The 13,322-nt window shown below is 38.6% G+C and overlaps 1 long non-coding RNA gene across 1 annotated transcript; it reads right to left on the bottom strand.

The window, feature by feature from the left end:
• Window positions 1-7,737: 7,737 nt before the first annotated feature.
• LOC134314338 (uncharacterized) lies at window positions 7,738-8,943 on the bottom strand. The gene is made up of 3 exons (XR_010012371.1): window positions 8,748-8,943; window positions 8,121-8,254; window positions 7,738-7,975 (listed from the first exon to the last, which is right to left on the bottom strand). It is a non-coding gene; the product is annotated as an uncharacterized LOC134314338 (long non-coding RNA).
• Between the last annotated feature and the right edge of the window lie 4,379 nt (window positions 8,944-13,322).

The raw sequence follows: 13,322 nt of genomic DNA, 5'->3' as shown, positions 1-13,322 counted from the left end.
AGCGGCACCAATTTGTTTGCGGCTACGCCGCTTGCCACTAGTGAAGCAGCAGATTGCACCTGGACAAAATTTGAGAGATGACGGCAGATGGGTTTGTGGGCTGCACTTTCCATGTTAGCTGGTTTAGCTTCCTGGGCCCGTACAGTGGGTATTAGCAAGAAGCATTAGCTCCTGAAGCCAAGTAGAAGATGGCTTCAACATTAGCAAGGGTCTGTGGCAGTTTAAAGTCATTTTCTTTGGGCTCTGCAATGCATCTGCCACATTCGACCGGCTGATGGAGAGAGTGCTTGTGAGCTTTCCTCGAAAGCAGTGTGCCTTGACCTGCTGGTGCACAAGCCCAGTTTCAACGAGGCATTAAGTACTTTGCAAAAGGTATTTGCTGCCATCCGCTCTGCTCACCTCAAGCTCTTGATGTGGAGCCGGATTCCATTTTTGGGGCACATGGTGAGCGAGGAGGATGTGGTCAAAGACCCGGTGAAGGTGGATGCTGTGCAGTGCTGGCCCACACTAACATCTCCTATCACTTAGAACTTTGTTAAGCACTACAATACAGAGTTGCATTTACAAATGGCATTTAAATTATTACTCTGCAAAAAAAGCCTGAAAATGTGCATTATCCAAATGTCCAAAAGCCAGCGTCTGTCATGGCAAAGATAATTTTCACTTCTGTGATGCAGAATTAATGCAGAAAAGTACACTGAGATTTTAGAGCAACATATGCTGCCTTCAAGACGTCATCTTTTCCAGGGACATTCTTGCATTTTTCAACAAACCAATGCAAAACCACACTGTAAGCCCGGATAAGTTCAATCTACTTAAAAAATTTGAGGAAACCGGTTGCCTTAAAAAAGTTAAGTAATGTATAATGAAAACTTGAGTTAGCATAACTTAAAACATTAAGTTGTTACACCTAAAAGGCAAGTTGATTAATTTTTCTTTTTTCTGTTATACCAACTGCTTTTCCCAATAATTCTACTTAATATCTTGAGCTCAATGGAAAAAACTATTGATTTTTTCTTAGTTTTCATGTTAATTACATTTTAAATATGAATTACAAATGTTTATAGAGAAACAGACACAATTATAAAATTATTTTTCTTTATTTCACTTCAGAAGTATTTACTTAAAATACAACATGTCAAGAAAACATCTTTAAAACTGTACAAACTGTATATAAAGTTCTGATGAAACACAAACAGCTCCTCACAGTAACCATGAACCTGTAAAACAACAAATCAACATTAATAGCATTAATTAAGGATTAAAATAAAGCAAGCCAGCACACTCTTTGCTTCGTATGAAGGCTAGCATGCTAACATACAGTGTATCACAAAAGTGAGTACACCCCTCACATTTCTGCAGATATTTAAGTATATCTTTTCATGGGACAACACTGACAAAATGACACTTTGACACAATGAAAAGTAGTCTGTGTGCAGCTTATATAACAGTGTAAATTTATTCTTCCCTCAAAATAACTCAATATACAGCCATTAATGTCTAAACCACTGGCAACAAAAGTGAGTACACCCCTAAGAGACTACACCCCTAAATGTCCAAATTGAGCACTGCTTGTCATTTTCCCTCCAAAATGTCATGTGATTTGTTAGTGTTACTAGGTCTCAGGTGTGCATAGGGAGCAGGTGTGTTCAATTTAGTAGTACAGCTCTCACACTCTCTCATACTGGTCACTGAAAGTTCCAACATGGCACCTCATGGCAAAGAACTCTCTGAGGATCTTAAAAGACGAATTGTTGCGCTACATGAAGATGGCCAAGGCTACAAGAAGATTGCCAACACCCTGAAACTGAGCTGCAGCACAGTGGCCAAGATCATCCAGCGTTTTAAAAGAGCAGGGTCCACTCAGAACAGACCTCGCGTTGGTCGTCCAAAGAAGCTGAGTGCACGTGCTCAGCGTCACATCCAACTGCTGTCTTTGAAAGATAGGTGCAGGAGTGCTGTCAGCATTGCTGCAGAGATTGAAAAGGTGGGGGGTCAGCCTGTCAGTGCTCAGACCATACGCCGCACACTACATCAAATTGGTCTGCATGGCTGTCACCCCAGAAGGAAGCCTCTTCTGAAGTCTCTACACAAGAAAGCCCGCAAACAGTTTGCTGAAGACATGTCAACAAAGGACATGGATTACTGGAACCATGTCCTATGGTCTGATGAGACCAAGATTAATTTGTTTGGTTCAGATGGTCTCAAGCATGTGTGGCGGCAATCAGGTGAGGAGTACAAAGATAAGTGTGTCATGCCTACAGTCAAGCATGGTGGTGGGAATGCCATGGTCTGGGGCTGCATGAGTGCAGCAGGTGTTGGGGAGTTACATTTCATTGAGGGACACATGAACTCCAATAAGTACTGTGAAATACTGAAGCAGAGCATGATCCCCTCCCTCCGGAAAATGGGTCGCAGGGCAGTGTTCCAGCATGATAATGACCCCAAACACACCTCTAAGACGACCACTGCTTTATTGAAGAGGCTGAGGGTAAAGGTGATGGACTGGCCAAGCATGTCTCCAGACCTAAACCCAATAGAACATCTTTGGGGCATCCTCAAGCGGAAGGTGGAGGAGTGCAAAGTCTCGAATATCCGCCAGCTCCGTGATGTCGTCATGGAGGAGTGGAAAAGCATTCCAGTGGCAACCTGTGAAGCTCTGGTAAACTCCATGCCCAGGAGAGTTAAGGCAGTTCTGGGAAATAATGGTGGCCACACAAAATATTGACACTTCAGGAACTTTCACTAAGGGGTGTACTCACTTTTGTTGCCGGTGGTTTAGACATTAATGGCTGTATATTCAGTTATTTTGAGGGAAGAATAAATTTACACTGTTATATAAGCTGCACACAGACTACTTTTCATTGTGTCAAAGTGTCATTTTGTCAGTGTTGTCCCATGAAAAGATATACTTAAAAATCTGCAGAAATGTGAGGGGTGTACTCACTTTTGTGATACACTGTATATAGTATGTATAACATGGTATAGGGACCACAATGGAAATAAGTCTATGGACTTTTTGTGTTATCCCTGACTGTTTCAGTTTTTTATAGGAGGTATTGTATCTATTTATAAAATATGAAATGGTTCAATAAAATCAAATCAAATCAAATCAAACATGCTAGCATGTAGCCTAAATACGGCAAATAAAGCAGCGCTGTTTGATTATTTATTTAGTGTCAACATTAAGATCATTTATTTTAAACAAAATTGTTAAGTAAAGTACAACACTTACCAAAATTAGACGGAAGATGAAAAAGTCCCATCAGACTGGTGTACATGCTACTCAAAAATAGCATAATGAGGAAGAAAATGTTTGTCCACTTAGTTTAACAAAGGTTCCACTTCACAAAAGACATTTCAGGAAGACAAGTTTACTTTTGCAAAAAGCCTTCAATGAAAAGTAAAAAGTAATTTGCAACAACAGGTTTCAAAAGTTAAAACAAATGGCTGCCTGATTCACCAACAGCAAGCTGAAAAAAGGCGGACTTACATGTAAATGGTGGCGTTTTTCTGTTTAATTACCTTAACTTAACTTTTTTAAGTTAATCTGATAGAAAAGTAATTTTTTTTGTTTAGTAAACTTAAATCTTTTAGCACATTTAAATGTGTACTCAAATTAGTACAATGTACTCTGCATTTTATAGTAGAGCACAAAAACTTAAATAATTTATGTATGTTGTACTACAAATGTTTGATTAAATATAAAGTCCGGGCTAACAGTGCACCTGATGCACACAAAGGCATGACTGCTGAAGAGGGTATGGATACTGGACTGTCCTGCCTGCCATCCTGACCTGTCCTCAGTAGTGTGGAGAATTCTGAAACAAAAAATGCAACAACATCCCTGTACAGTTGCACACCTTAAGACATGTTTGCAGGAAGAATGGGACAAAGTAACACCTGAAACATTAAATCACTTCATGTATTTGAATGTGTACAAATAAAGACTGGAGGGTATTATAGGTGCAGCAACTCCTGGCAGCAATTGTGTATTAATGCCCATGGTTTTTATATAGTATATCCAAGTGTCCACTTACTGTTGCTCATAGAAACCACACTCAGAACACCTATAATTTGATTAAATGCCCCTTAGGTAATTTTACCTTTATTAGAGGTCAGAATTTTGGAAAAACAGCTCACAATGTTTCAAAATATTTTGAGTGCTTAAAAAAGGGTTACTAGCTGAAAAAGGTTGAAAATCCCTACACTAATTTAAATGCAACTAATTTTTTACTACAAAAAGCCAGACATACTCAGGTAGGTGGTTAATATTTATTAAAAAATTTAACTACCCATTTTACTCAATTCAGGTTTGTGGCAGGTCTGATGCCACTAGAGATAACAGCAACAACAGCAAAAAAAAAAAACCCACTGTGTACAAGGTATTTTATGGCCTGACAATCTCTCACAGTGCATGAAGGATTGCTGCACAGTTTGTTGAGTAAGCAACAACCACAATATTGTTTTCTTTCCAAGGCTGTGGAAACATCTCTAGATTTGAGTAATGTTCAGGATTTGCTTGTTGTGACACTCCCTGATGGCCTCACCCTCATCAGTCATTGTTTTCCTGATGTTTATCTCAAACTTAAAGGCGTGATATCCTTGTTATCATGTGCAGTAAACTTTAGATCAGTGGTTCTCAAAATTATATTTCTGAGGTCAAGGCTCAATACAATAATTCCTAAGTGCAACATCTAGCCATCATTTAAAATCTTACTTAAATTAAAAATTAACACAAATGTTTTTTGTGTCAGGTCATTAGACTACAGTCAAATCATTTGAACCTCTTGCATTTGCATTTACAAAGAGAAGCATCACATGAAGTGGATATTTAACCTTTATAAATGTTTTTCTTCTTAAGCTACTGGATTGCAGCGCATCTGCAATCAAATACTGTGTAGTTTCAAAAAAAATTTTTTAATTGCTTTACCTTTACGCTTGCTGCTGTTTGACCTTTTAATTATTGTTTGATTTTTAGTCTATAAAGTCAGTAACTACAAAATGAAATTTCTCATTTACATTATTTTGTACTATGTGTATTTTCTTTTTACAATTTTCCTTAGATAATAAACCTTTAAGACTGTAAAACATAAAGAAAAACTTTGATTAGAACTTATCTTCTGTGAATATTTGCTTAGAAATACTAGACAAACAGAAAATACTTTTTTCCGTTCAGCAAGAATATATTTAATACTGTTGCTCCCTTTACACTGTGATTATTTCTTGTATAAACTGTTGTGTAAGTAACAGTGGTAGCCTAGTGGGTACATCTGTGGGTTACCAACTAGAAGGTTGTGGATTTGAATCATGGCTCTGCCATGCAGCCACTGTAGGCCTCTTGAGCAAGGTTCTTATCCCTCTCAGCTCCATGGGTGCAGTACAGTTGTTAACAATGCTATCTGACCCTGGCCTACAAGGAAGCTGGGATATGAATTATATCTTGTGTTAAGTATTACAGTAGAAATACTTGCCTGTTTTTGGACCAGTATCTGGTGAACTGTTTTGGATAAAGAAGTGTGCTCTATGAGAAGTAGTGTTCAATAAGTAGCAGTGTCCTATAAGGAACCGTGTTCTTTAAGGATTTAAATGATAGACCAATGACCTGGTGTTGGTCTGTAACATTTTAGTAATGCAGTTTTAAATTCACTGTTGTTACGATGCCTACAACCGGTCAAAACTTGTTTTCACCTAATGTGGGTAAAGTTCTGCTTCAACATTCAGGGTTTACTGGGATGTGTGTCACTTGAAAGGGCAACCACTGGATCCTTCTTAATGTCTAACAGAACCACAGTGATTAAGTTAGGTGTCTTTCTTTTTCCCACATTGTACCGTTGGTGTGAACACTTTATGAGTTGCTATAACATAACTATATCTAAACTAATCTGAAAACAAGACAGAAGCTGATTCCAGGAGGAGCACCACTGGATATTGTTTCAGCTTAACTGAGACTGGTGCAGTAATATCATGGAAGAGCAGGAAGCAGCCAACAGTGGCGCTATCTACCTGTGAAGCAGAGTACATGGCTCTAGCAGCCGCAACTCAGGAGAGCATGTACCTTGTTCAACTACTAAAAGGGATGGATGGTAGTAATCAGTATTTACCGGTCAAAATCTATGAGGACAACCAGGGGGCGATATTGTTATCCAAGAACCCAGTATGTAGGCAAAGAAGCAAGCATGTTATGAGAGGCCGTGTAGGCCATAATTCTGAGTTGAATTCTCTCACACACACTATCATACTCTCTCACACATACCATCATTCTCTCTCACACATACCATCATTCTCTCTCACACACACCATCATACTCTCACACATACCATCATTCTCTCTCACACACACCATCATACTCTCTCACACACACTATCATACTCTCTCACACACACCATCATACTCTCTCACACACACCATCATACTCTCTCTCACACACTATCATACTCTCTCACACACACCATCATACTCTCTCACACACACTATCATACTCTCTCACACACACCATCATACTCTCTCTCACACACTATCATACTCTCTCACACACACCATCATACTCTCTCTCACACACTATCATACTCTCTTACACACACTATCATACTCTCTCACACACACCATCATACTCTCTTACACACACTGTCATACTCTCTCACACACACCATCATACTCTCTCGCACACCATCAAGGTGTTTGAAGGAGGACAGGAAGTCAGATTACCTGATTGATATACAGCTGTAAGAACAGAGCCTGCACATAAATTGGTCTACAAAAAACATTTCAATCTGGCAGCAGACCTTTTAACAATGAATTTACACTTTTGTTTAGCTTTGTTGAGCTAGACATGATATTTTTACTTTCTACCTTTTTTTTTTTACAAGGTCACTTTGGTTTGTGGAAATAAATGGTAATGAGGAGGACGTTTTACTATTTTTGTCCATCACAATGAGATGCATTTAGAACATTGAAAGGAAAACTGACAGCATGGGACATACCAGCATGATTCTGGAAATATTATTTTGTGAGCTTAATGGATAAACACTGACAACTTTTTACTTTCTTTTAATTAGCCAGCAGTTAGAAGGAGGTGACAGTCAATGAAGTTTGGGTGCACTGGAGGCACTTTATGCATGTTTTTGTTCCCTAAAAAATTCATATGAAAACTCAAGATCAGTAGAAATTACACACAGGGATATATTTACTCCAAGAGTACCTCCAACAATCAGAACTGGTCATCCTGGTTGCCATCAGTACAATATACTACATAAACAAATTACCTTTGGTTTGTCTCTTGAAATTCGTTGCTTGGTTCCGTTAGAATCATCGGGAGGAAATTATACAGGCACAGACAGCAACTTCAAATTGGTTAACTGACGTGTGTGTGTGAGAGAGAGTATACAGCAATGTCTGATGCAGCTTTGGCTGACATTGTTAATAAGATTCTTCAAACCACCCCAAATGCAGATGAAAGGTACGTGCTAGGAGGACTACAGTCTTACAACATCAGAAAACAGCACTGGCATGCGCTGCAAGTGCTTGACCCAAATGGACATGCCTTCCGTCACGGGCGTGCAACTGGCCAAAGAATTTACAATGTTCAAATTCCCAATTAGTTATGGTTATTAGAGTTATTTGTGATAGTAATTAAAACTTCATAAAGTATTTCTGATAAATGAAACAATGCAGTAATGTAAAAAAATGAGGACACCCAATATAATATTTAGATATTTATTATTAAGTTATGGACAGGTCAGGAAATCACTATTAGACTGGTTAACAAAGATCTTGTCCCAAGCAAACAAATGTTTCTTATTTATTGTTGCATGCAGAAACCAAATATTTTAGAACAGTCTCAACAGCAAATAATCTGTCACTCAGGTGGATTAAGGTATCCTTAGCCCTTGTAGTCATACAATGACTGGTGTGGTACTTCTGTGGTCACTAGATGCTGTTGTCGTGTCAACCTCCACACCACTGTCCTCTAAATCTGTGGTGACAAAAAACAAAAAAACACACACACACAATGCATTTACAAAATGGGGGGGGGGGGGGGGGGGGGGGGGCTACAAATTACTTATTATTATTAATATACAATATAAACATACTGCTTATATTATTTTTAAATAACTTACCGTAAATATGTAATGGTCTACTGTACACTGCCTTTGATGTAAATATCTTGTGAATCATGAAGCCATTTAGTTTCTGGCCCTCGTGCAACTTTGGTGAAACCAGTTTGTTTCCTCATGCCATCAAAAGTTCAATACTGAAAACACAAAAATTTAATTTAGTTTCAAAACCAGTCTATAGCAATTCACCCAATACAATCAAATATTTAGAGAACAGTTACTGAAAAGAGCTTGGTCTCAATCTATAATGAATTACATAACTTTTCTGTAATAAAAGAAATATAACAAATTTTAACAGTACAAGTTAGAATGAGCACTGAGACAGATTTTGAAATGTTAGACTGTAAGTCTGTAGCTTTCCATGTGCAGCAGTATTGACACATTAATGTAACTATAGCCATTAAAATGATAAAGTAATTTTATTTATTGTTCTTTAAGAAAGCTTCCAAGACAGAGTTTCTTATAAATGTGCTTTATGAGAACTCACTTACTTAGTTTGGCATTACTAAAACGTTTAAAACGTGTAATTTGCAGACGGTCCCTTACAAAGACGAATATTTATAAAATATCCCAATCTAAACCCGAATCTATCAGAAGCTAAATGAGTTGAATCATGTTTAATGAACTCACCTGTCCCTGACTCTGGAGCCTCTGTTCTCTGAGGTTGAGGCTGATATGGAGATCGCATCACTGATGATTCGGATATAAAGCTTCACCGCATTTCTTCCTCCGCGGCCGCGTTTAGATTCCTGTCGGGCTGTCGGGTTTAAATCCACATTTCTGACATGGATGTGGCAGCGGTGGAAAAGTTTTAAATGTTGTTAACAGGCCAATGCTCCATTGATTCACTCTCGGTCCACTATCCTCTCCTATCAGTAATAATGAGGAAGGCGGGACGTGTGTGAAATCCCGCGTCTTCTACCAATCAGGTACTGAGAATTTAATATTACTTCCTTTTCAATCAAACTCGTTTCCGTTTCAATCAAACTCTCTCACACATACCATCATTCTCTCACACACACTATCATACTCTCTCACACACACTGTCATACTCACTCTTACACACTATCATACTCTCATACATGGATTACTATGCTCTTTCACATATACTACAATGATAAGTATGAGAGAGTATGATGGTGTGTGTAAGAGAGTATGATGGTGTGTGTGAGAGAGTATGATGGTGTGTGTGAGAGAGTAAGATGGTGTGTGAGAGAGAGTATGACAGTGTGTGTAAGAGAGTATGATGGTGTGTGTGAGAGAGTATGATAGTGTGTGTGAGAGTATGATGGTGTGTGTGAGAGAGTATAATAGTGTGTGTGAGAGAGTATGATGGTGTGTGTGAGAGAGAATGATGGTATGTGTGAGAGTATGATGGTGTGTGTGAGAGAGAACTTATCATTATAAAGCCCTGAAACACCAAGAGCTGAGCAAACATACCAGTCCCCTCATCCAACTGGTCCTGAGTCACTACACCCATACACCACTAACACACACAGACACTCTAATAACACACACAGATACACCACTAACACACACCGATACACTAATAACACACACAGACACTCTAACACACACCGACACACTAATAACACACACTAACACAATAAAGACTCAGGAACAAGAGAAATCTGTAAACCCAATTAGAATAAACCAAATTACACAAAAACTCAGAACTAAATATCTGAATTATTGGGAAACTGAAACTAAAACTCAAAGTAAAATGCAGTGTTATTTGGCCCTAAACAGACACTACAGTGCAGCAGATTATCTGAGCGCAGTATCCGACCTTAAATTAAGAAACACCCTGACGAGGTACAGACTGAGCGCACACAACCTGGCCGTGGAGACGGGGCGACACACCCGGTCCTGGCTGCCCCGGGAGGAGAGGTTGTGTCAGCACTGCACTCTCAGTACAGTAGAGACGGAGCTGCACTTCCTCACCCGGTGTACCAAGTACCACCACGTCCGCTCCCAATTCTTCCCTAAATTTAACAACATCATCCCCAACTTCACCTCCCTCCCAGACCCCGACAAACTGCCCCACCTACTGGGGGAGCACAGAGAGAGCTGCACACTAGCAGCACTCTATACACACACCTGCCACCAGGTGAGGGACAGTGGGTGACCATGTCTCATACACACACACACACACACACACACATGCACAAACTGATTGTTTTACTACCTCATTATTGTAAATATTATACTTTTTATCGTTATTATTTTGCACTGTTTTTATTAATATTTTATTCTATTCTATATTTTTTGCACATGTAACTGTTCTGTATATTTTTGTTCTTTCTTATTTTTATTGTTATATTTCTCTGTAACTTGCTTTGGCAATACGAATGTCATTATTTGTCATGCCAATAAAGCTTCGTTTGAGTTTGAGTTTGAGTTTGAATGATGGTATGTGTGAGAGAGAATGATGGTATGTGTGAGAGAGTATGATAGTGTGTGTGAGAGAATTCAACTCAGAATTATGGCCTACACGGCCTCTCATAGCATGTGGATATAAAGTATCACTTTGTACGGTCTGCACACACAGAAGGGAAAATTAATGTTGTTTACTGTCCTACTGCAGACATGGTAGCTGATGTACTTACCAAACCAGTGTCAAAGGTCAAATCTGAGAAAGTCAGAGGTTATTTGTTTGGAGAGTAATGAAAACTGCCAGTATGTAAAATGTTTTTGTTTTGAGTTATACTGTAATTGAGTACAGTACAAAATGAGTTATGTATCTTTTTGTTTATTTTGTTTTCCGCTATACAGTAGAGCGAGAGAGCTGTAAACATGTCTGAGTGGGAGTGTTAAGCATATCTGTTATTAGGACAAAGCCATGTTGATCAGCATCCAATCAAGTATGTATGACGTGATGACGTCAGTGTTTTTGTTTGTTAAAAATAAACGGCTGACTCGAGAAGCAGTAGTTGCGCCAGCCAAAGTGAAGAAGGTTGTCGAGTGTTTTATCTTAACTAGTCGATAAAGTTGTTTACTGTGTACCCTAAGTAAAACGCGAGTGCTGCTGTGTAGGGATGGCGAATATCCCAACAATATAATTTATTAACTAACAAGCAATGGCAAGCAATATGCTGTAAATGACCATTCAGCACATAAATGATCAACACTAACAACACTAATCTATGCAACATATAGCAAAAGGAAAAAGAACAAGAACAACCTAACTAATCAGCTCTTTAAATCATCATCCCGGCATTTCACAACAACTGGGAGGTTGTGCAGTTTTGGCAGGAGCTAAGCTGATCAGAAAAAATCCTGGGTAGAGAATCCACTCCACAGGTGGGTTTCCACCAAGCCAACAGGCACCCCAGGTAACTTTTATACCAAACTTGTAGTAGTTCATCATATTTTACACCAATAGAAGTGTTCATTTTAATGTTTGCGTGTGCAGATCATGAAATTGTTTTAGACGTAAAAGTAAAACAGCAGTGTCCGTAAAAAAGACGTCGTAAATGGCAAAACATATTTTAACATTTAGCAGAAGGATAGGGCAAAATGTTTAATATGTCAGTTGTAATATTTGTCTCGATTTTACAAGTTTTTCCCTTTCATTTACTCAATCTAGGTGTAATCCAAGTGGGATCAGATGCACATAGCAGCATATAAAAATGAAATACAAAAACTGTCTATGTTCAAGGCATGTTTATTACATGTAAATCATTAGTCTGTAGTGCATAAACTGTGGAATATTAAGAACTGCATTGGTACAGTCTGAACACTTTTTATTGCCATCTCTCCAGTGATTGGTAGTGTGGTTTTGAGTCTCCTGCAATTGTTAGTGATCTAAATGTCCCTAGATCCTTATGAGTATAAATAATGTTCTTTAATACAAAAAAAAAACACTGTTGAAGGACGATAAAGAAACCATCTCAGCTGCCTCAGAGTGGGATGAATCTGGGAGGCCTACAGAGGTACAGTATATGTTGAACATAGAGCATGGCATTTCATTTGATCTACCATGATAATGTGTGTGACTGTCCTCTAACAGAATGTGATGGGCAGTTCCGAATCAGATGAGGGACCTTTCACCTCCAAAGCTCAGCTTAGAACAGTAAAAATGTCTTACCAAATACCTGAAATACTGAGAGCACAAAAAGCTATGTTTGATCACAACATGCTATTTTTGCCTCTTTCTTTCAAGTTGGGTGTAAATGATCTATACAAGGTCCATCTGGAGAAACAAATTGCAAAGTGTGATCCTCAGGTGGAGCATATAAAACAGACAAGGCTAGAAATTCAGTTGCTTGAATTTAAGATGGTTGTCGGTGCTAAGGGTGTATAAATATTAATGTTCTCACTAAAGAATAAGGACAAGGAAATTAACTTTTTTTTAAGATAATGGTCACTACCTGTACATGGAGGGATATTCTGTCTGCTGTTCAAATAATCCTTTTCATTTTCTGCTGGTGCTTTAATGGGAATGTGGGCTCCATCCATGCAGCCACTAACCCTTGGGAATCCTGAAGATAGTGCAGAGCTATTTTTTATTACTTTCCAGTTTTAATCTTTATTAATAAAGACAGACCTGTTATTCTGTGGCATTTATCTTTGATCTTTATTACAGACAAACAAGAGTTTTATCTGTAATAGTTGTATTTCTATAGTGTTGTCCCATGAAAAGATATAATAAAATATTTGCAGAAATGTGAGTGGTGTACTCACTTTTGTGATACAATGTATGTATATATACACACACACACACACACACACACACACACACACATATACAGTGCCTTGCAAAAGTATTCAGCCCCCTTGAACTTTTCAACCTTTTGCCACATTTCAGGCTTCAAACATAACGATAACAGCTGCAAGTCGCTTGGGGTATGTCTCTATCAGTTTTGCACATCGAGAGACTGAAATTTTTGCCCATTCTTCCTTGCAAAACAGCTCGAGCTCAGTGAGGTTGGATGGAGAGCGTTTGTGAACAGCAGTTTTCAGCTCTTTCCACAGATTCTCGATGGGATTCAGGTCTGGACTTTGACTTGGCCATTCTAACACCTGGATACGTTTATTTGTGAACCATTCCATTGTAGATTTTGCTTTATGTTTTGGTTCATTGTCTTGTTGGAAGATAAATCTCCGTCCCAGTCTCAGGTCTTTTGCAGACTGCAACAGGTTTTCTTCCAGAATGGTCCTGTATTTGGCTCCATCCATCTTCCCATCAATTTTAACCATCTT

Source organism: Trichomycterus rosablanca, chromosome 5 (genome assembly GCF_030014385.1).
Source record: "Trichomycterus rosablanca isolate fTriRos1 chromosome 5, fTriRos1.hap1, whole genome shotgun sequence".
Taxonomy (NCBI): domain Eukaryota; kingdom Metazoa; phylum Chordata; class Actinopteri; order Siluriformes; family Trichomycteridae; genus Trichomycterus; species Trichomycterus rosablanca.
Note: the sequence above shows the minus strand (reverse complement) of the source record. Positions and strands in the feature narration are given on the sequence as shown.